At 41.6% G+C, this 24937-nt stretch overlaps 1 protein-coding gene across 8 annotated transcripts in view; it reads right to left on the bottom strand.

Moving 5' to 3' along the window:
- The window catches only part of CSGALNACT1 (chondroitin sulfate N-acetylgalactosaminyltransferase 1), a 327407-nt gene that overhangs the window by 176244 nt on the left and 126226 nt on the right, over window positions 1-24937 (bottom strand). For 7 of the 8 annotated variants that reach the window (XM_060086122.1, XM_060086117.1, XM_060086116.1 and 4 more), the window contains one exon: window positions 2708-2801. The exons of the other annotated variant lie outside the window; for it this stretch is intronic. The gene's annotated coding sequence lies outside the window, so the exon portion shown is untranslated. The remainder of the gene's footprint in view (window positions 1-2707; window positions 2802-24937) is intronic. 8 annotated transcript variants of the gene reach the window in all.

Genomic DNA, 24937 nt, shown 5'->3' with positions numbered 1-24937 from the left:
AAGCCAGGCCTGAGGAAGGGTCGATCAACAGGGATACGTGGCGGCCACTGGCAGGCGTGCACCAGTGGACACCCAGGCTGGTGCCAGCGTGACCCTCCTGGGGTGGCCCGGAGAAGCCTCATCTGCGGAGAGCAAACTGTGCTCAGGAGGCTAAATGAAAATTGCAGCAGCAAACGCTGACACTCATGAAAAGCCTACAGACTTTACGTCTCATTCCATTAAATAGAAAGATTCTGAGAGTCTAAAACAGGGCCCAAAGAAGGCTACTTTATAAAACACACACTGCTCTACTGAATTCTCTAGTTTTGCAAAAATGTGCAACGTGCCAAGTGTCTCCATTATAACTTTATATTAGTATTTACTTATCATACCCGCTTCGTTCCAACATAAAACGGAATCAGCCACCCTTTTACGTGAGCTGGGAGACTCACGTCATGGGCTTGTAGAGCTGCAGAGAACGACGGGGTTATCCGTCCACAGACAGAGCTCAGACACCAGGTGAGGAACTAAGCGGATCACAGAGGTGAGAACAGACGGGTCCGCGGCCTGCTGCAGGGGGTGGGGGCGGGGCGCCCGGGGGGCCGTCGTGGAACAGGGATGACAGGGCAGTGACGGGCGCCAGTCCGGGAGGGTGTGAGGGCCAGGGGCCGGTGGCTCCTGCAGGGCCGGGCCCCCGCTTATTCCCTTTCCCACGCACCCGCTCACTCATTCATTGCTTCCTTCGGTGCCTCCAGGTGCCAGGCCCTGCTTCTGAGTGCCGGAAGCCCCACAGGCGGGTTGCTGCTGAAGGACCAGTAAACGTCCCCTGGTGGGTGGCGAGGAAGGAAGAGCCGCTGGTGGGAAGGAGAGCGTGGAGACACGGGGCACTGAGTGGGGCACAAACACGGAGGGCAGCGCTTCACTGAGAAGGACTGGCGACGGCACAGGCTCCGGGGAGGACGCGGGGACACCAGGAGATGCCCCGGCAAAGCCTTTCAAGGCCTCGTGCTGGTGAGCATCTGAATCAGTCACCTCTCCTGGCTGGGACTCCGTGAGCACCGTGCACGGGGGTGGCATACCTGCCGACCAACACCCCAGACACCCTTTCCCCAGCTGACACCGCTGTTCCCCGCAGGTCTGGTGAAGCTCCGCTACCGAGGGACGTTCAAGTCCCTGCGTCTATAAAGGACTCAGTCTGTAAGAAGCAGTTCCTGGAAAACCGAAGGCTTTCCCAAGCTCGTACTGCCCCGCTGGAGCCTGACTCCCTGGCAATAGCCAGTCTCTGCAGCGGTGTGCAGAGCCCCCAGGCCGCCGCCCTCATCGCTGCGTCCTGAAGGATAAACATCTTAATCGGCTTCTGATTACTTCTCTATTTTGTACAGTTGACTTTGGCTCTTTTCTATTATTGCCTCAAGGCTTTAATATCATGGAGTTCTAATGAACGGCTCTCTTCTACATCATCCAAGTAGTTCTCAAAAACATTAAACCTCGCAAGACCTCAGATTAGAAAAATTCCATTATGACCCTTAAGCCGGCCTTGAGTCACGTAGGCCTCTTAGCCTCTCGACTTTCTACTCAGAAAAGAACTTGTGAAGAATTATTCTTTAGTTATTTTTGTTTGATTATTAACTTTGGCCAAGGTTGGTTTTATTTTTCGTTTCTGGTGACTCAGATACAGTGCCTTTAACTCCTCATTCTCTACTGTTTGAGTACAAAGTGGTTCATGAACCCAAAATCACATCCTGTGTTTTGACGTTCACTCTTTTATCTTAATCAGTGTAACAAGAGTAAAAACAGAAAACACAAAATCGTGAACAAAACCTCTACAGAAGTTTGTTAAATGGAGAAGGGTGAAGGGGTTTTCTTGAAGATATGCAAAGGCTGAGCACAGCTTACCTATTTTCATTTTTATGGCTCCAGAATCATGTCCAGAGAAACCTAAAAAAGGGTTTTTGCTCTGCTGAAGGTAAGAACCCCATATACGACTTCCCATCTCATGCTGTTCCATTTCAACTAATGATGTCCCTGAGGTGCTTGTTTTTTTCAAAGTTTAGTATTGCCAGATGTAATAAAATAACTTATTGCCGAGAATTTCAAAATGACTGGTTACAACAGCTGAACTAAAACAACGTTCCCGAGATTTACATGCGTCCCCAGTCTGAAACCAACCGTACAATCCATCAGGGTACTATTACTCTCCAAGAATTCTAGAAAGTATTCCCCTAAGATGTTATAAGTTAGAAAGGCAGATCATCCTTCAATTTCCTAAACATCTTATTTAAATAATTATTTTGTAGCATGGTGAAAATTACGATGCCCTTTTGATTATGAGTTAAATATTTGAGAAAGCTTAACATTTTGTCACAACTTCCAAAAGAACAAATGTTCCTATTTAAGTGAACTTTTTTAAAAAAGAATTATGCAGTTCTTCTAACTGTTTACATTACTGGTTTCAGGCATTTGCCACTCTGAGAAGAGACAAATTCTGAGGAAGCTGGCAAAGTTAAATGTCGAGTACAGGCTTTATAAGTGAAGAAAAGGCTTTTCCAAAGCAGCCAAGTAATTGTTTTACGTTGAAAAAAGTACTCATATCTTAAAATAGTAATTTGTTATTAATGGAAAGTAAAATGAACTTTAGCACATTTCAAACACAGCCACAATATTGAATAAACTCAGATCATACAGAGATTCATTTCTTAAGTAATGCATGATTAACAGACTCACTTACCTGGAAGTATAGGAAAAGAAGGTTATGATGAAACTACATCATTTTTTCACTGGGTAATAATATCTTGGCTTCTCTCCTTGAAATGGAAAGGAATCTAAAATACAAAAAATAAAATAAAATAAAAATAGGAGTCGCCCTTGTGAATTTCCATGTTTTATATTACGAAATTTTAAATCATTTAGGAGATAAAATACAGTTCATCCAAAGTCCTGCCCCAAAAAGCAGGACGGTATTTTCCCCTTTCTATCTTAATGGGTAAAATGCAAAATATTTGTTAAAACACACACACACACAGATAATCAAGGCTTAAAACAAATGCTGAGAGCCATGCAGAAGTGTGTGTAAAAGCAAAGCAGAGTCACATGCTCGGAAAAGACCCCAAAAAGCAAACCTCGCAGCGAAGCAGGGTGCCCGCTGCCCGCTGGGGCCTGGGCGCTGCGTCCGCACGGAAGCCGCAGCTCAGGTGGGGTCAGGGGACCGCGCACGGCGCCGGCACTTTTTTTTTTTTTTAAATCGTCGTAGGGACTGAAATGTTACGAAACAGCAAATCCCCGGGAAGTTGGAGAGCCCAGCTCCCTGGGACGCGCGCCCCCGCGGACGCCCCCACGCCCCGACCCGGGGGCGCGCACGGCCCGCGGGACCTGCCCCCCACCCCGGCCCCGCGCCCCGCGCCCCCGCGCCCGGCCTTGCAGGAACCCACCGAGCCGCCCCTGGGTCCACGGAGATCAACGCAGATGGGGAAGAGGTACGAGCAAAACACCCGGGAAGCGAAGGCAAGGAAAATACTCTGGAGAGGACTGAGCCTCCCTGTTAAGTAGGTGTTAATAATGCTACCTTCAACTCATTCACGCAGAGTCGTCTTTCCCGAGTTTGTGATTTCATCTCATTTGTCTTTATAATTCAAGTCATAGCAAAAAATAAAAAAATACTATATGGTTCCCTTTTCACACGCAGGAATTAAAAAAGGCCCAGGGTGTTTATACGACGACAAAGAAAAGACTGATAAGCTGCTGAGGTCTGCGACCACTAACTAGTCCCCCTGCTCCGCCGCGTCGGCCGCCTGGTGCTAGAGCGCGGCTGTCACGTGTCTGTTCCCCCCTCCCGTTAAGTTTGAAGATTTTCTCTGCGGCACTGACAGTAAGTCAGTACAAGTGTGAGGTGCGTCCCTGCAGAACTTGGGAGGCCATCCGTGTCCACACACACTCACCGCTTTCCTGCAAGTGGGCCAGCCGGGGCCCCGCGGCAATGCCTCTTCTCAAAGCCACCTCCGTCCCTGCCTGGCGAATTAATCTGTGTCGAAATGGAATTGCAGTTGGCAGAACGGCAGCAATGCCAAGATCGAATAATCACTTGGACCCGAATCTGAGTTGTTTCCAACCTTGACAACAAATAATGTTACCCTCCGGAGCCTGCGGGCCAGGAGTTTGAAACGAGTTTGTAATTTGGCTTCCAGGCTCTCTTCTCATTCTCAACCACTTTAATGTCCTTTTCTGCCTTTTAGCATGCAGGGGGCAGCTTTGGAGGCTGAATCACCGACGTGGTCTTTATTGATATCCGTCGTGAATATTCTTTGCCAAATAAATAAAAAGACGAAAAGCCCACATCCTTCAAAACCACAATTGTTTTAACAGTGAAACTAAATAGAGTGTCGGCTCATACTACTCCATGATCATTAATAATCTAATTTTTTCTTCTCTCTCCAGCAACTTGAAGAGAAATGCTCAGTGTTTTCATCTACACACAGAGGCCCCATTCATCCGGCCCTTCAGTGCCTGGTCCTGGCGATGCCAAACTGCAGGTTAAGAGCCACAGGACAACCCAGCGCCTCCTCTTTTCCTAGTAAAGAACTCATTGGGCTTCCCTGGTGGCGCAGTGGTTGAGAGTCCGCCTGCCGATGCAGGGGACACAGGTTCGTGCCCCGGTCCGGGAAGATCCCACATGCCGCGGAGCAGCTGGGACCATGAGCCATGGCCGCTGAGCCTGCGCATCCGGAGCCTGTGCTCCGCAACGGGAGAGGCCACAACAGCGAGAGGCCCGCGTACCGCAAAAAAAAAAAAAAAAAAAAAAAAAGAACTCATTAACACTCGGCTCCTTGGCTCTGGGAAGTACATTGTCTCCTCAGCAGTTCCCAACATCATGTGCCCTGAGTAGGTAGTCATCTCCAGCTGGTGATGGAAAAGGAAAGAGACAGGAAGGCAGAACCACTGGCAAGACTCCCTAGAGATCAGGGTGGGACGGGAATTAGCATCATGGAAAATTACTGGAGGTGAACCACAAGTATGCAAAGGACAGGTGGGTGTGTCCAGCTAACATACCCTGTTAGGAGGAAGGGAAGTGTCATCACCCACACGCCCACCACACGCCTCCCGCTGAGCGAGCGGCTCTGCGTGTGAGCTCCTCCCATCCCCACAGCGACACCATGGATGTCTGCATTAACATCCCCATTTTACAGATGGGGAAAATGAGGCTCAAAGGTGTTAAGAAACCTCTCCGACTGGTACATGGTAAAGCCAGGATTTTTCTGACTTGAAAACCAAAGCTCAAACAAGAGAAAGAAAGGCAAGCCTTTACTTCTTCTAGGATGCGACGTGGCCTTGTCTGCAAGCGCTAGTCCTCACGGGTGCTTCTCCAACAGGTGGGTGGCTGCCGCCAGTGGTAACCTGGCAGATATGCTGCCAGCATCCAAAGGCTGCCAGTGAGGTATTGGGAACAAAAAGACCCTCCCCAGACTCCTGAATTCCTCATCCTTCATAAGAAATCACAGTGACAAAGCCACTCTTGGACAAGCCTTCCTGAGTATCAAAGAAATAGACAATAACAATGTGCTAAAAATAAAAGCTAAATCCAGGGAAGCAACTGCAGGTACAGAGTAGAGAGAGTACCTTGCTTTGTCCAATTCAGAAAATAGTTCTCGTCAACATCCCCCAGGCTAAATCCAGGTCTGAGGGCTCCTCTCCTGTCATCTGATGCCCTGCTGTTCTCGATAGTTTGGCCTAGAGAGTGAGGACTACATAGGGGCTTCTGTGGCTTCCCGAGTTCTAGTTATGGTAAAGAGTGAGCAGGAGAAGGCAGGATGTGCCTGAGAGTGGCTGGGAGAGCGTCCATGGGAAAATCACACACTCGGTTTTGGAAATCTCCCCGTTGGGATTCTAAAGGTTGGGAAGCCTGCCTCACCCCACCGCCACAGTAATAGAGTTTGACATCCGTCAATTAGCAGCACTCCATAAATAAGTCAGCTTTTAATCATGCCAAAGAAGCCCGCCAAAAATCAACTATGGAAAAGAGCAGTTGAAAATGAGCACACTGAGATCAATACTATTTTAACAATCTAGGAAGCCGTGCTATTCAACATACAATGAATAAGCCAAAGTCGCCAGCACTCGCAAAGAACTTCAAAGGCACAATTGGTCCAATGGTGTGACTACAGCCATCTGTGTAGGTTAAGTTCCAAGGCTTCCTCATATTCATAAATGTAAATCTAAATCTTTAATCCATCTAGACCACGTCTGTGTCAGACACATTGATTCCTGAAATGTGAAAAGTAAGACGGGAAGACGAAAAAGCCCTTTCATCATCAGCGTGCCTAAAATAACAAACACAAGCACCGAAAGACTAGAAAAGTGTCAGCCAACTCAGGCTGCCTGGTGGGATTTTCTTTGTGCAAATGTGGATAGTAATATACATGTTTTTAAATCTTGATGGTAGTGTTTTCATTTGTATAAATCAATGGAGTCCCCTGGGTAGCAGCACTGGGAGACATAGCAGGGTTAGGGTCAGGAACTGCACAGCCAACTTCTAAAATTATCTTTCTCAAGACTATGTTTCAGAAAAGAAAGTGCCCTTGCATGCTACATGTTACAAGTGGCATGTGATTATAGGCTTGACAAGATTCCTTCCACATTAAATAATTTTACTGAAAACAATATGCTTTAGGACTCAACTGACTTTAAAAGTCATGAGTTCTTCCCCCCAGATGTTGTCTTCTATGCTTCTGTGAAATGAAAAACAGGGTCTCTGTGTTCTGGTCTTGTGTGTACAGACGCGGACTGAATGAGAAGATGCCCCTTTCTTATTCCTAATCCTGCCCGTGAAGTCGGCTACCCTCACTTTCTTCAATTTCTCACTCTGATAAGTGAGGATAAGCACAGATACTATGACCAGAGCTACGAAGATGATGAACAGAATTATGATGCTAAATTATTTGAAGTCTCTTTTAAAATGCATTGGTCTAATATTACCTTAAAGGTATCAAGTAGATTTCCTTATGCTCCAAGGATTTACCAAGTGCCTCCTACCCTAGGCCGTGGGGTCCCCGTGAGGCCCCTGTGTGAGCCGTCTCCACACAATCAACATGTAAACCATCAATACGAGAGAGAATGAAATGACTCACATGCTAAATAGAGACGCAAATAATATGCCATTAAAGCATCAGAAAAGATGGGCTAGGACTGGAGAGAATCGGAGTTACATCTAATCTCTCAGAAAGAAACTAAAGCACTCTGTTTGCCTTTGATCGTAAGACCAATAACACAATCTTTCTCCTAAATCAGCTGGGATACAGACAGTTGATGCTCCTTCATAAAAGAGAGCTCTTTCGCAGCACAGTCTGCAGTTACACTCAACGCCCTCTCCCAGGAAACTCCTCCAAGGCCAGCCCTGCCCCTATGAGATGCTGCAGCTGCCGGCACGTGCTAGACAACATCACAGATGCTAATGAGGGAGACCTGCTGCACTTAAACCCTGAGCAGAGCAAGAGATTCAGGTTTTCATCTGTTATGGACTGAATATTTCTGCCCCCCCCAAAATTCATATTTGAAATTTTAATCCCCGTATGTTGGTATTTGGATGTAGGATCTTTGGGAGGTAATTAGGTCATGAGGGTGCAGCCCTCTTGAGTGGGATTAGTGCCCTCATGAGACGCCACGAGAGAGCTAGCTTGCTCTTTTTTTGCCATGTGAGGACACAGTGAGAAGTCAGCTGTCTGCAGCCTGGAAGAGGGCCCTCACCAAAACCAGACCATGCTGACACCATGATCTTGGACTTCCAGCCTCCAGAACCATGAGGAACAAGTGGCTGTTGCTGATAAGACTCCCAGCCTGTGGTGTTTTGTTACAATGGCCTGAGCTAAACCATCATCTTAAATCTGTTGCTGTGAGATTGCATACAAGTTCATAACTTCTTAGCCTGTGTTTCCAGATCTGTAAGTAAGGGGTTGGACCAGGCCATGGTTCTCAGTGAAGTAGGATGGTTTTTATCGGCTGCCTCCCCTCCCCACTAGGATTACATCTGTGGAAAAGATACATTGCAGAGAGGAACAAGCAACACAGACAGAGGAAGATGAGTCAGGACAGCATCTAGACTTCAATGTGGAGGGGAGGGAAGGGAACTTTAAAAAGCACAAGCTCTTGCAAGACTTAAAGTTATGGCCTTCCTGAGTATAAAGATTCTACCAGACTAGTTGATAAGGGGTAACTTGACGATCAAAATCATGCATTTGTCCATTAACCAAACGTCACAGCTCACATAACTGATAGACCCGGAAGCACAACCCCCCATTCACCAAAGTACACCCACCCCCCAAAGACAGGATGCTCAGGAAGAAGGGATCGTCAGGTTGAGGTGCCCCAGGGAACAGGGACCCCTTACACGGAGCAGCTCAGAGAGAACAAATCACACATTCCTGCCCCGTACACACCAACAAACCAGCCCCAACACAGCAGAAGCAGCAACACAGAGAGGGCATGAGTGTGTGGTTCAGAAATCCCAGATCTAGTCCCAGTTCTGCCATTAAGTTATTGTGTGACCTTGGGCTGGTCACCAGCAAAATAAAAGTCTGGACCAGATCATCTCCAAGTTAACCTTCCAGCACAGAAAGTAACTGACTTACTTTTTACCGTGTTACATAAAAATTTCTCTGATCCTAGAATCCTTTCAGCATCTTTAAGGCCAGTATATACAACTCCATTTATGGGCTCAGTTTTTAAATTAGTGCATTCCCAGGCTTCCTAGGACAACTGCCCAGAACACAAGTCTGAGGTGCAGAATGGGTGAAGTTTCTTTTCTCTGGCTTGCTTTATGATTCCCTGTGGCTAGACTCTGCCCTTGCTGCTGCCAAGTCTCTGCACTCCTGGCACTGAGGTTTGATCTGTAGTGTTCATAGGGCTCGTAACACTGTGACAGATGAAGAAATTAAACCTTTCGCCAAACTTGAACAGGCGTTTTGAATGGTAATTTTTATCTTCTCCCTTCCCAGATGCAGAAATGTCAACAGTTGAGAGATACTATGATGTTGGTAAAAAGTCATTACAAAAATGGACTTGCTGCCCAAATGATCTCTTATTATCTTGCAAATGTATTACTTTTGCTGTATCAATTTTTTTTAGTTTATTTCATGTTATGCTCCAGCTGCAAGGGAATTGAGAACATATTGTCCACATTTTCATTTAAAAAACTATAAGGTTAACAGAAGAAATATTTCACCATAAAAATGAAAACTATGTGTAAATATTCATATAATTGAATTTATTCAATCAAGTTATTGAGTCAAGCCAATGGAAGGATGCTTTTTTTTGTAGTGAGAGCCAACAAGACAGCAGAAAATTTTCATCTCAGTGTTCAAATAAATAAATAGTAATATTGCTCATGGATATCAATTTTTTAAAATATGCATACAGAATATAATGGGTGTTGCTCTCAGGGAATGTACAATTCCCATGTACTGTTTACTAAGTATACTGGATAGCAACAAAATGAAAACTAAGAAAGAGAAACACATATTTAATCAAGGAATATTTAAAAATCATTAAAATATGTTTTCATTCCATACCATGGCCAGTTAAGCAAGACAGGGGTAAAGAGTAAACAAAGAAAATATTATTGGAGTAATCAGCAGTAACAAGGCATGAACTATTGGTACACATATCAAGAGGATGATAATTATGCTGAGTAAAAGAAGCCAAACAAATAGTAAACATACTGCATGACTGCATAATATAAAATTCTAGCAGATCAGCATTTGCCTGGGGATGGGTGTGGAGGGTTGGGAGGGGCCAGGAGGGAGCAGGAGGGGTAGGATGGTGGGATTACCAAGGGGCAGAGGAAAACTGTCCTGATGATGTACATATGTTCATTATCTTGATTTGGGGGGTGGTTTCATGTGTGTATCAAAACTAATCAAATTGTATACTTTAAATATGTGAGTTTATTATATATCAATTATACCTCAATAAAGCTATAAAAATTATTGAGTAGAGAGACAAAAATAGGGAAAAAGTTTTAAAGATTAGGAGTAGTTATATTTTGAGGCGATTAAGATACCTGTTGGATGAAAAGCTACAGAAAAAAATAGGCTACACTAGACCCATAAAAGACTACCAAAGAAAGATTTCTGATTGTTGCTATATTATATAGAGAGAACTTTTTTATTTCTTTAGGATTTTTCACAGAAATAGTTCTAACTACCCTCAGAGTCTCAATAACAATGACTAACCTTGAGCCATTTTATCCTCACCTAAGGAACCTAAGAGCTGGGTACTACCTACTATGATGAGAAGCTCACGTCCTTCACCAGCCCAGTGGTGGAGCTGGGATATGAACCCAGGTTGAGCTCCTGAAATTAAACTTCTCTCCCTCTGCTAGACAAACAGGATCCTGGACCAGTGCTGTGGGTCACAATTTGCTGATTCACACCTCTGATGGCTTAAAGAAACAGTGCATTAAACAGCTACATTTCTAAGTCTGAAGTCTAATCGTGGTAGCACAGAAAAGGTCAGTAATAAAGCGGTGGTGGAAGGCAGGGGAACTGCAGCAGGGGGAGCAGGAAAAATAATACCCAGAAATCAACAGATTTGGTTTGGGCCATGTCCTCAGTGATGAGTATAAGCTTGGGCAAGCCACTTTTCTTCCTGGAGTCTGTCTCCTGTTTAGTAAAATCAAGGGTTTGGACTAATCAATGTCTAAGACTCCTTCCAGCTTGGTGATTTTGCCAGTTCTCTTTGGGGTAATACACCTTGCATTTTGTAACCTGGGTCAAAACTTTTCCATGACACCAAACACATTTCCAGTACAAAGCTTCCTCCATCTCTTTAAGCACCCGCACGTAGCAAATCCCTTCACTATTTCCCAGAAGCATTCTGTTCCCAAAGGACAGCGCTAAGGGAAGGCCCAAGGAAAAGGAGGACGATCCCTCAATCAGAGCCCACCATGTTCCCCTGTACACACTAACAATCTTTTTCACTTCAAAAACACTAAAACATTGACTTGGGAGGTGTGGCCAAGATGGTGGTGTAGGAAGGCCCTGAGCTCACCTCCTCCCATGGACACACCAAAATTACAACTATTTACAGAGCAACTATTGATGAGAACAACCTAAAGACCAACAGAAAAGATTTTCCACTGCTAAAAATATAAAGAAGGAACCACGAGATGGGCACGGGATGGAGACGTGTTATAGTCAAGACCCATACCCCCAGGTGGGCCACCCACAGACTGGACGGTAACCACAATCTCCCCAAGGAGTGAGGGGTCCGAGCCCCACGTTGGGCTCCTCAGCCCAGGGGTCCTGCACTGGCAAGACGAGCTCCCAGAATGTCTGGCTTTGAAGGCCAGCAGGGCTTGTAGGTGGGAGAACGAGAGGACTGTGGGAAATAGAGTTCCACTCTTAAAAGGCACACAGGATCTCCCATGCTCTGGGAACCAGGGCAGAAGCAGTAATTTGAAAGAAGCCTGAGCGAGACCCTCTTGGTGATGTTGGAAAGCCTCTGAGAAAGGCAGGAGGCAACTGGGACCCACTCCCCTCCCTGTCGGGGACATAGACACCGGCAGCAGCCATTCTGAGGGCTCTTTCTGCCACCTGGGCACGGGTGCTGGTGAGCACCGTTTTGGAGCCCTCCTCCTAGCCTATTACTGCCAGGGGCTTGCCTGCCCACCAGTGGGCTGGCACCACGTCCAGCCCCACCACCCAGGCCACGCAGCCAGGGAGACCTGGCCCCACACACCAGCGAGCAACCAGCCACTGCACGAGGCAGGGCCCCGCAGCCAATGAGGCCAGAGGCAGCCTTGCTCACCAGCCACACCCAGAGAAGTTGGCCTCACCACAACAGAAGGGCCCACACAGCGAACACAGGGGCACCCCAGAGCACATAGCTCTGGTGAGGGCACTGTGCTGCTGGGCCCCACAGGACATCTCCTACATAAGGCCACTTCTCCAACGGGGAAATGTGACCAACCTAAATAAAACATAGAAATAAATACAGAGAATTAGGGAAAATAAGGAAACAGAGGAATATGTTCCAAACAAAGGAACAAGACAAAACCTCAGAAAAAGAACTAAATGAAGTGGAGATAAACAATCCACCCAATAAAGAGGTCAAAGTAATGACCATAAAGATGCTCAATGAACTTGGGAAAAGAATGGATGAACACAGTGAGAAACTTAACACAGTTAAAAAATATAAAGAAGAACCAAACAGAGATGATGAATAAAGTAACTGAAATTTAAAATACATTAGAAGGACTCAACAGTAGATTAGGTGATACAAAGAAACAGATAAGTGATCTGGAAGACAAAGTAGTGGGAATCATCTAGCTGAACAGAAAAAATGAATTTTTAAAAATAAGGACAGTTTGGAATAAATTAGGAGTTTGGGATGAAAATATACACAGTACTATATATAAAATAGATAACCAACAAGGACCTACTGTATAGAACAGGGAACTATACTCAATATCTTGTAATAACCTATAATGGAAGAGGATGTAAAAAAAGACTATATATATTTACATATTTATGAATAACCCAATCACTTTGCTGCACACCTGAAACTAACACAACATTGTAAATCAACAATATTTCAATAAAATAACTTTTAAAAAGAATCTAAATAAGTAAATAAATAAATAAATATGAGGACAGTTTAAGAGACCTCTGAGACAACTCAAGGATACTAACATTCACATTATACAGATCCCAGAAGAAGAGAGAGCAAGGGATGGAGAATTTATTTGAAGAAATAATAGGTGAAAAATTCACTAACTGGGAAAGGAAACAGACATCCAGGTCCAGGAAGCACAGAGAGTCCCAAACAAGATGAACCCAAAGAGGTCCACACCAGGACATATTGTAATTAAAACAGCAAAAATTAAAGATAAAGAGAGAATCCTAAAAGCAGCAAAAGAAAAGCAACTCATTATATAGAAGGGAACTCCCCTAAGACTATCTGACTTTTTAGGAGAAACTTTGCAGGCCACAAGGGAGAGGCACAATATATTCAAAATGATGACAAGAAAAAACAAACAACAACAAAAAACAAAAAAAATAAGAATAGTCTACCTGGCAGGGCTATCATTCAGTTTTGAGGGAGAAATAGAGAGTTATATGTAAAAACAAAAGCTTAAAATGTTCAGCACCACTAAACTGGCTTTACAGGAAATGCTAAACTTCTCCAAGCAGAAAAGAAAAGACCACAATTTGAAATCAGAAGAATGAAAAGATCACAGTTAGACAAATGAAAATAGAAAACACACTGATCCAAAATCAGTGGGATACAGCAGTTCTGAAAGGGAATATGAGCCTACCTCTGGGAACAAAAAACAGATCTCCAATACACAACTCTACCTTACACCTAGAGGAACTAGAAAAAGAAGAAAAAACACAACCCAAAGTTAGTAGAAGGAAAGAAATCATAAAGATCAGAGCAGAAATAAATGAAATAGAGACCAAAAAACACAATAAAAAAGATCAATGAAATTAAGAGCTGGTTCCTTGAAAAGATAAACAAAATTGATAAGCCTTTAGCCAGATTCATCAAGAAAAATAGGGAGAGAGCCCAAATCACTAAAAACAAATGAAAAAGGAGAAATTACAACTGACACCACAGCAATACAAAGGATCATAAGAGACTACTACAACAACTATGCAGCAATAAAATGGACAACCTAGAAGAAATGGACAAATTCTTAGAAAGTTACACTCTCCCAAGACTGAATCAAAAAGAAATAGAAAACATGAACAGACCAATTACCAGTAAGGAAATTAAATTAGTAATTTAAAAGACTCCCAATAAGCAAAAGTTTGGGACCAGATGGGTTCACAGATGAATTCTACCTTCTCAAACTATTCAAAAAAAACTGAATAGAAAGAATGCTTCCAAACGCATTCTGTCAGGCCTGTATCACCCTGATACCAAAACCAGACAACAAAAGAGAAAATTACAGGCCAATATCACTGATGAACACAGATGCAAAAATTCTCAACAAAATATTAGTAACTCAAATTCACAATACACTAGAAGAATCATACACCATGATCAAGTAGAATTTATCTGAGGATACGAGGATGGTTGAATATCTGCAAATCAATCAGTGTGATACACTACATTAACAAATTGAAGAATCAAAATCATATGATCATCTCAGTAGATAAAGAAAAAACTTTTGACAAAATTCAAATCCTTTTATGATAAAAATGCTCAACAAAGTGGGTATAGAGGGAACATAACTCAACATAATAAAGGCCATATATAAGCCCACAGCTAGCATCATATGCAATGGTGAAAAGCTGAAAGCACTTCCTCTAAGATCAGGAACAAGGATGCCAATTTTATTCAGCACAGTGTTAGAAGTCCTAGTTATAGCAATCAAACAAGAAAAAGAAATAAAATGCATCCAAATTGGAAAGGAATGAGGAAAACTGTCGCTGTTTGCAGATGGCATGATGCTATATATAGAAAATCCTAGAGATGTCACCAAAAAACTGTTAAAACTAATAAATGAGTTCAGTAAAGTTGCAGAATATAAAATTAATATACAGAAACCTGTTGTGTTTCTACACACTAACAACAAACTACCAGAAAGAGAAATTAAGAAAACAATCCCATTTACAATTGCATCAAAAAGAATAAAATACCTAGGAATAAGTCTAACCATGGAGGTGAAAGACACAGAAAATTATAAGACACTGATGAAAGAAATTGAAGATGACAGAAACAGATGGAAAGATGTACCATGCTCGTGGATTGGAAGAATTGTTAAAATGACCATACTACTCAAAGCATTGTTAAAATGACCATACTACTCAAAGCAATCTACAGATTCAATGCAATTCCTATCAAAATCCCAATGTCATTTTTAGCAAACTAGAATATTTTTCACAGAAATAACTTCAGACTATACTGCAAAGCTACAGCAATCAAAACACTACGGTATGACACAGAAACAGACATATACATCAGTGGAACAGAATAGACAGCCTACACATAAACCCATACTTATATGCTCGATTAACCTAAGACAAGGGAGGGAAGACTATACAATGGGGAAAAGACAGCCTCTTCATTGAATGGTAGTGGGAAAACTGGACAGCTACATGAAAAAGAATCAAACTGGACTATTTTCTCACACAATGCACAAAAATAAATTCAAAGTGAATTAAAGACTTAAATGGAGGACCTGAAACAATAAAACTCCTAGAAGAAAACATAAGCAGTATACTCTTTGACATCAGTCTGAGCAATATTTTTGATATGTCTTCTCAGGCAAGGGAAACAAAAGCAAAAATAAATGTGACTACAGCAAACTAAAAAGCTTCTGCACAGCAAAGAAAACAATCAACAAAATGAAAAAGCAGCCTTCTTAATGGGAGAAGATATTTGCCAATGATATATCTGATAAGGGGTTAATATTCAAAATATACAAAGTACATACAACTCAACATCAAAACAAACAAACACCCGAATGAAATATGAGCAGAAGACCTGAATGGCCATTTTTCCAAGAAGATGTACAGATGGCCAACACACACATGAAAAGATGCTCAACATCACTAATGATCAGGGAAATGCAAATCAAAGCTGCAATGAGATACCACCTCATGCCTGTCAGAACAGCTATCATCAAAAAAGACCAGAAATAACAAGAAGATGTGGAGAAAAGGGAACCCTCCTACACAGTTGGAGGGAATGTAAATTGGTGCAGCCACTGTGGAAATCAGTATGGAGGTTCCTTGAAAAAGTAAAAACAGAACTGCCATACAATCCAGCAATTTCACTTGTAGGTTTTTACACAAAGAAAATAAAAACAGTAATTCAAAAAGATGTATGCACCTTTATGTTCATTGCAGCACTATTTACAATAGCCAAGGCATGGAAGCAACGTAAGTGCCCATCAGTAGATGAATGGATAAAGGAGATGTGGTTTTATATATATATGTATATATACACATATATATAAAACACAGAATACTACGCAACCACTAAAAAATGAAGTCTTGCCATGTGCGACAACATGGATGGATATAGAGGGTATTATGCTGAACGAAATAAGTCAGAGAAAGACAAATACTACACGATTTCACTTATATGTGAAACCTAAAAAACAAAATAAACAAACAAAACAAAATGAAAACAGACTCTTAGATACACAGAACAAATGGGTGGTTGCCAGAGAGGAGAAGAGTGGGGGCTGGGTGAAATAAGTGAAGGGAATTAAGTGGTACAAACTTCCAGTTTTATCAGTTATATAATAAATAAGTCAGGGCATGTCATACACAGCATAAGGAAGACCATTTCATAATGTATGCAGATGTCGAATCATTATGTGGTACACCTCACCTGAAACCAACATCACGTTGTATGTCAACTATATTTCAATTAAAAAAATTAAAAATACATTTTTTTAAAGTTGGTTTGGGCTTTCAGGTAGTTAAAAAGGAGGCACCCCATTGCCTGCGGCTCATTCCATTTTCCCTGTAAAGCTTCCAACATCTGAGATGATCCAAAGTACTCAGCATGTTGTGGCCATGGGGCCAGGCTCCATTTATCTCCATTCCTGTTGGTTCTCTAAAGTGGCTATTCTCTCTTTACACTAAAAACTGATCATTTTCTCTTTTTAAATGATGAATTTTTGATACTCTTTGGAGAGACATAAAAAATAAGGGCAACTAAATAAGGCAATTGTAAACCATTTCAGCATCTATAAAACTGCCTCCTTTGTCACAAAAGTAAAGAAGGAAAAGCCACTGGAAAAAAAAATGCAACTGACAGGGAACCAGATATCCTAAAAACAACTTCTCTAAGAGTTTTCTTCTCCAAATTTGAGGGTTTTAGCTGCCTTGAAAATTATTTCTGGGAAAAGCGTGTGTGGTATCAGTTATCAAGTGTGATAACTACTTTCATGATGCACTGGTGAGGCAAATGCTTAAAAATTAAGGTAAGCATAATGTCTATTTTTCTATAATTTGACCTGTATTTCTGCTCTACATTGTTATTCTGTAGTTCATACACTCTCTTTTCATAGATACTCTGTTCTATCTCAGAACATATAATTTATATTTTTATTTTTATTGACTGACTTAGCAATCATTATACTATCAATATAATGAACCAAAAATCAAAATATAGACCACCTCTTTCCCACATAAAACTGGAGATTCACAAAGTTTGCTTCCAACCTTTATCATTGCACAGGCATGGGTTTTACGTGGCTGTGTTCAGATGTGCACACTATTTTCTAACTTTTTTGCTTGAATTCTCCATGCATCTACTTGGTCCTCATTTTAAATGGAGAAATATTCCACGGTTTAATTAAGCCATCTTTCATCTAATTGTTTCCACCCGTTATAATTCAGTCAAGCATTTTTAAATAAATAAATATTCTTTTTCCTTTTTGAGCTGTTTCCTCAGGCTGTAATCTGAAAAGTGGGATTACCAGCTTACAGACCATCATCAGCTGGGTGACTTTTATTATAAGTTGCCAGGAGCTCTCCACAAGAAGCATTACCAATTTGCAATGTCACCAGAAAAATATGAGTCTAGCTTTTTCTTCACAGTCTCTTTAACACTGGGCTTTCTGGATTTTATTTATTTGGGGGTGATTTCAAAAGATTAATGTAAAGTATTTTAGTTCTTTGAATCTGTCATATGTTTGTTTAATACTCTTACTGCCTTTTCTTAAAAATAGGTATTGATCATCTACTACATGCCAGGTGCTTTATGTGCCTTGTAACTCACTTAATACCCCTGACTGCCTCATAAAGTAGCCACTGTAACTTTCATTTTCACTTAAGAAAATGAGTCTCAAAAAGTTAAATAATGTGATTTGAAGGCCAATAGTTGATGTTGTCAGGATGCAAACTCACTATCTCCTTCCTGTGAATTCTCCATACACCATCCTGCCTTATAACCACAACCTTTAAACATCTTGCCAGCTTTTTTCCTCTCTTTTTTTTTTTTGGTTTATTTATCCTGTTTATTGAGGTATAAAACACACAAGTAAAGTGATTAAGTTGCCTTCATCTTAAAGGTACAGCCAATGCGTTTTTACATACATATACACAATACCGCACAGATAAAGACACAGAGTCTTTTATCAACTTAGGATCTTTTCTCTACTTTTTAAACACAGATAGGTATCGTGCTTCTCATTCTCCATAGGGCCTGGTACTGAAGCTATGCAAATAAGTGTTGAATAAACTCTCTTTAATCCTAGAAGGTTGAAACCTAGAAGTGACCTCAGAGATTATGTGTCCCAACCTTCTAAACTTCCAGTGTGGAAACTGAAGCCCAGAAGGAAAGGACCTAATATTCAGAGCTATTTCTGCCTCACCACGCTGCCCACTCAGGCCTGGATGGCTGCTTGCCACTCCTTACACAGGAGACACAGTGAGGCTGACAGAAAAGGCAGGGTGCACAGCAGAGAGAGGGCCTAGACCAAGATTTTGTTCTGCTATTTTTATTTTAAATGAGTCTTTAAGTAACCAAAGGGTCAAATTACAGTAAGCTGACCTTACTGTAAAACACTATTTTTTTTTACATAAAAGTATCAACACTTGAAATCAAATTTGTTTGCCTTCTTTCGAACGCCCTTTTTGACAAGAACTTTCAGAGCTAATGAGTCACTTTTACTTTTAAAGCTATAAAATTGGCAACAACAGAATAAAAACTGGATGTTGCCTTTCAAATCACTAGAAACAGAACAAAAATATAATCCATATAACAAAAGCAAAGAGAACAAGAAGCATATATAGTAAAAGAAAATTTTTTAATGACAAAAGATCAAATTTATCAAATATGACAATAAATGTGAATGGGTTAAACAGACCCCAACAAAGACAAGGATTCCCAGCATCCAATTACATGCTGTTTATAAGACAGACCTAAAACCAAATGGCTCAGAAATCTAACATAAAAAGAAGGGCAAGATATTTCTAGAAAACACAAATGGAAGGAAGGTTTAGATAGCAATATTTATACTAAACAAGGCAGAGTTTGAGGCAAAAGAACATTTAACAAAACAGACTACGTGATAATTTCAACTGTACTAATAATAAAAATTTTGCTTTTAAGAAGTAGTTATCAAATTGGTAAATATATTTTAATTATAATAGTTTTATCATTGAGTGTACAGGCAAAGAGACACATCCAGGAGCTACTATTAATAAGACAATAGGAAAATGGTCAATACAGTATGGATACATATGATGGAATAAAACATAACCACTAAAAATCACCTTTTAAAAATTTAATGAATGGCAATGTACTCATCATGCAATACTAAATAAAAGAGACAAGATACAAGCAGTAGGATCTCTATTTGTCTTAAATAAAATATACATGAAAAAAATAATAATAAAATAAAATATACATGAGATATTTTTTAAATTAGAAAAAGTATACCAAAATAATACTCTGGTTAACTTAGGGTAGATCTTTAGTTACTTTTTACACTATTTTTCCCTATTAAAAAAAAAAAAAGAGGGCCTGAAGTCCAAGATAAATGAAAAGATAGCATGAGGGGACTTTGCTTCCTTAAATGAATTCAGGTGTCCAGACTTCCTGACACAGACAAACCCCGTCCCGGGGCACTGGCAAATGAGTTAAAGAAAAGACTTTTTGTATAGGATGAGAATTCTGAACCTCACAGCACCTTCAAGATCTAAAACCATGATGTTTAGTGCTTTCTTCCAAGGACTAACTAATTTTTAACTGGAATATAAACTATGTTAATTTTCTTTTCTATTCTAGGTCCTCCAAATGAACACAGAACAAGTAAACTAATAAATAAGTAAACAAAGCAGTAACACAGTTCGGTCACCCACTTTGTTCACAAATCTATCCTGCAAAGACAGATTTGCCTGCATTAGAAACAAGAATGTGCAAGTTCGGGCTTCCCCGGTGGCGCAGTGGTTGAGAGTCCGCCTGCCGATGCAGGGGACATGGGTTCGTGCCCCGGTCCAAGAAGATCCCACATGCCGCGGAGCGGCTGGGCCCGTGAGCCATGGCCGCTGAGCCTGCGCGTCCGGAGCCTGTGCTCCGCAACGGGAGAGGCCACAACAGTGAGAGGCCCGCGTACAGCAAAAAAAAAAAAAAAAAAAAAAAAAAGAATGTGCAAGTTCTCAAGGATGATTCTGAACAGAAGTTCCAAACGTATTTTAAGCAAAGGCAGTCTCCTGGGAACAGCATCCTGGATATCTTCACTGAATTACTTTGCATTCATTTTGATGTACATATTTTACATGTTAGGGTATCTTAAAATAAAATGGTACTGATTTATGTTACCATGTCATTTATTTAACAGTTTCAAGGAAGAATAGATACGCTTTTACAAGACGGACTCAATAAAATTCATTATATTCCTATATGCTTAAAATGAGATTTGTACTCAGTATCATGATTAGGAAATAATCAGATTCCAGGTCTTTTGAGAAGTTCTGTATCTTTGCACAATATACGCCCCCCCCCCAAATTATAATACATCGGCTATCAGGTGTGGCAGTAAGGGCCACAGACCTGAAAGAATCCCGGCAATCACGGCGCCCAGTGTCCCCTTCTCCTGGAAACCACAGCCCAGGGAGGGGGATGACTCGGTCAAGTTCTTAGCTGGAGCTCCTTCCTAGTGTAGCCACATCTATCATGACTTCAGGATTTTTCCTCCCTGCTGGATCTACATAATGGAATTATCACCACCACCCATTTTCATCCACACTGAACTCTTTACCTCAAAAGGAGAAGAGAAATGTTTAATGGGGTGGAGAGCAGGTACTTGAACAGGTAAACCTCCCATTTCTCACTGATGCAACAGAAATGTCCTGAGGGCCCTCAAGGGTCCAGTTCTATGGTGGGGCTACAGCCCCTGAGCTCAGGGAGCTCACAGACCCTCTGCTTCACCACCACCCAAAATTCAGAAGGCTGTGGGGTCTGGAGGCGCACTGCAGGTGCCAGGGGAGCATCTAATCAGAGTAGGGGGCTCAGGCTCACACCTGAACCGCGACAGGCAGGTGGGAGGGAAGAGGAGAGAGGAAAACAGCATTAAACGTGGTCGGACGTGCAGATGCCTGGGGGCCCTGGAAGCAGGCAAGGGGGCAGAGAAGGCTGGGAGCCTCCCTACAGGAAGGAACCGTGTCCAAAAGGCCATGCAGCCACTAACAGAACTTAACTGAGAGATGGAAATGGTCAAACTTGTGTTTTAAAATGCTCACTGTAGGGCCGTGATGCAGCTGGGCTGGGGAGGTGAGGACCCCAGGTGTGGAACATTCCAGAAGGCTCCAGCATCACCCAGCCAAAAGGACTGGGGGCTAGGTGAGGGGGGCAGGTGCCATGGGGCAGGTCGAGGGGACATCCAGGCAGGCACTCGGGACAGATGATGGTTCTCCCGTCGGGTGAGGGAAAGGAGGAAGCTAGTCAAACTGAACTTTCTTCTTTTTCAAAACACATGTTGGAATCATTTACACATTAATGTGTAACCACAACAAAATGGCCCTGTCCTCAGACTCTAAATTTCAAGGAATCCTGACTAAATTCTGGCAATAAAAAGGGAAGCAGGGGCCAGTGAGGTTACTTGAGATACAAAGGAGAAACAGCACAGGCCGCTGACCAGTCACAGGACAACATAGTGGTTAGAGTGGCAGGCGAACTTGAGTTCAACTCCCAGGCTGGCCACTTGAAACCTCGGGCAAGTTTTCCTTATTAAATCTCAGTTTTCTCATTTTTAAAATGAGGGTAAGGATGGGGCCTACCTGAGGAGGTTAGTCAGCAGGTTGATATAAGGAGAAAGTGCAAAATGCAGGATCTGACCCCCGTGAGCGCTCCTCAAGTGATTGCTGTCATTATATAGTACAGAGGATTTCCTAGGGCTGGAAAAGAATAACGTTATAATTTATAATATTAGCTTTTACTGTTAAGATATCCTGAGTTCTGGACATTGGGCAAGAAAGAGAGTGTCAACACCCAGCAGGTAGCAATGACTTAATGGCCACAGTCAGGTGCTCCTTCTCGGTTTCAGGCAGGGGCATCAGAGGGAGCAAAGGTCCTCACGGGGGACGGTGAGGCGTTCCCATCCAAAATCTGCCAGCAGGACTCAGGGAAGTGCACCTTTAGAAGGTGCTGACAGAGTAACAGAAAAATCTTTTAAGCAAGAGGAGAGGGATTATCTACTTTGTACTCTGAATAGATAAGCAGAGAAACCCACACTATAAAACATATTGTAAATATTGTGAAAACCTTGAGTGAGGCCTGGGTAGTTTTTCTGTTTTTTTGTTTGTTTTTTATTGGAGTATAATTGCTTTACAATGGTGTGTTAGTTTCTGCTTTATAACAAAGTGAATCAGTTATACATACACATGTGTTCCCATATCTCTTCCCTCTTGCGTCTCCCTCCCTCCCACCCTCCCCATCCCAACCCTCTAGGTGGTCACAAAGCACCGAGCTGATCTCCCTGTGCTATGCGGCTGCTTCCCACTAGCTATCTATTTTACGTTTGGTAGTGTATATATGTCCATGCCACTCTCTCACTTTGTCACAGCTTACCCTTCCCCCTCCCCATATCCTCAAGTCCATTCTCTAGTAGGTCTGTGTCTTTATTCCTGTCTTACCCCTAGGTTCTTCAGCAATCCCACTACTGGGCATATACCCTGAGAAAACCATAATTCAAAAAGAGTCATGTACCAAAATGTTCATTGCAGCTCTATTTACAATAGCCAGGAGATGGAAACAACCTAAGTGTCCATCGACACATGAATGGATAAAGAAGATGTGGCACATATATACAATGGAATATTGCTCAGCCATAGAAAGAAACGAGATTGAGTTATCTGTAGTGAGGTGGATGGACCTAGAGTCTGTCATACAGAGTGAAATAAGTCAGAAAGAGAAAAACAAATACCGTATGCTAACACATATATATGGAATCTAAGAAAAAAAAAGTCACGAAGGCCTGGGTAGTTTTGACAGAGGTGATAAAGAGGACAACTTGTCCACATTCGGGGGAAACGCTAGTAAAGAAATGTACAAAGAAGCAATTGCCGTATTTAAGTCAGCAACTTCTGTCACCTTTCATCGAGGATTCCTAAGTCAGCAGATACAATAACAACACTTTTAACTAGTTTTAGAGGAATGATTCAGTGGTGTGCTGGTGAATGTTAACAACCAGCTCTGTGGAAAAAGAGGAATTGCCTGTATATCTATACCTATGTACATATGTAAATTATGAATTTTACTGATGTAGAGTATTAGTACACAATTTACAAATACCAATAAAATATACAATGTTCTTTATTATAAATTCCATATAGCCAATTCACTCATTAATTTTTGCTCAATTCTTGTATCTGTAGAAAACCTATGATGGTTGCAGCTGACAAATGAGTGTATTAGTTCCAAGGTGAATGCTTGTCCATATTTTATCTTACGTCAAGAGCAAGACAGCACATCACTCGCTTATCAATGGCAAGAATGGCTTTCTGCTGAGTCAGGTAACTGTGTTTTAATATTAGAAGAATATTTCCACCATTTTTTGTGCTTTTCATGATGTAACGCTACAGACAGGAGACATTATTAAAGTTAATCTCCAGTTTTCTTAAGTCTAGGAAACAAAACAACAAATCATGCTCTGATGTAGAGCCAATACTCCCAAGAAGTAAATATTCCACTGAGGCCAGTTTCAATCCACAGCACGCCCACCACTCAACAGGGCTTGGGAGGAAGGCAGCGGCACATGGTTACATGGTGTTTCCACCATGCAGGTACCTCGCTGTGGCACGTTTACAAGCTCCTTCTCAATCCTTCATCCAGGTCATCAGTAAAAATGTGCCCCACTTGTTGAACTTGACAAAACATGGTGTTTGTTTCATTGTTTAGGGATCACCTATACCCATGTTTAGATGCTGAGATGTTTGGAATTCCAAGGATTCCTTTTATTAAACTTGGCTATCAGTCTAAGAAATGACCTCACTAGGGACTTCCCTGGTGATCCAGCAGTTGAGACTTTGCCTTCCAGTGCAGGGGGTGCAGGTTCAATCCCAGGTCGGGGAACTGGGGTCCCGCATGCCTCTCAGCCAATGGGCCAAAGCATGGAACAGAAGCAATACTGTAACAAATTCAATAAAGACTCTAGGGATGGTCCACAACAACAACAACAAAATCTTAAAAAAAGAAATGACCTCGCTCAGTGGTACTTGAGCCAGCTCATACTGGCTCAAAAACGATAATTATTCAATTTCCAAGGATTTTGCAAGCTGGCTGTTAAAAACAACCATTACTAAAAAATAAATTATATAGACGTATAATTAAATAAGTCATATTTTAAAAGTTTAAACAAAGATATTAAATAATCAAGAACCGTTACTTCTTATCAATTTTATCACACTGCACCATTATCATTGCTCATGGAGTTATTCAAAATACATGAATATAGTAGCATATAAGAAGAGGTGGGACAAATAGAAATCAAATAGTAAGACGGTAGCTTGGAATCAAAATAGATATGTAACTTCAAAGACAGACTAGTCCAATTAAAAGACAAAGACTGACAAACTAGATGCACAATAAAATTTAATTATGCTGCTTGTAAGAGACATACTTTGAACATAACGATGCAAATGTTTGACAGTAATAGGATTTTTTTTAAAAGATACAGCATGCCAACACTAACCAAAAGAAAGCTGGAAGAGCTATGTTAATCACAGTAGACCTTAAGGGAAAAATCATTGTCATCAGACTAGTAAAACAATTCTATATTTTGTATAAAGGTAGTAACAGGCCTTGAACCATATAAAGCAAAAAATAAAAGAAATGAGGGAGAAATCATCACAAGCACTAATCCACAATCACAGTGAGATATTTCAACATACCTCTCTCAGGAGCTAATAGAATAAACCTGAAAAATTCAATTTTTCTACCCTTTTACCTTTAACTTCTCTATGTCCTTAATTCAAGAAGTATCTCTTATAAGCAGTATAAA

Source organism: Mesoplodon densirostris, chromosome 20 (genome assembly GCF_025265405.1).
Source record: "Mesoplodon densirostris isolate mMesDen1 chromosome 20, mMesDen1 primary haplotype, whole genome shotgun sequence".
NCBI lineage: Eukaryota > Metazoa > Chordata > Mammalia > Artiodactyla > Ziphiidae > Mesoplodon > Mesoplodon densirostris.
Note: the sequence above shows the minus strand (reverse complement) of the source record. Positions and strands in the feature narration are given on the sequence as shown.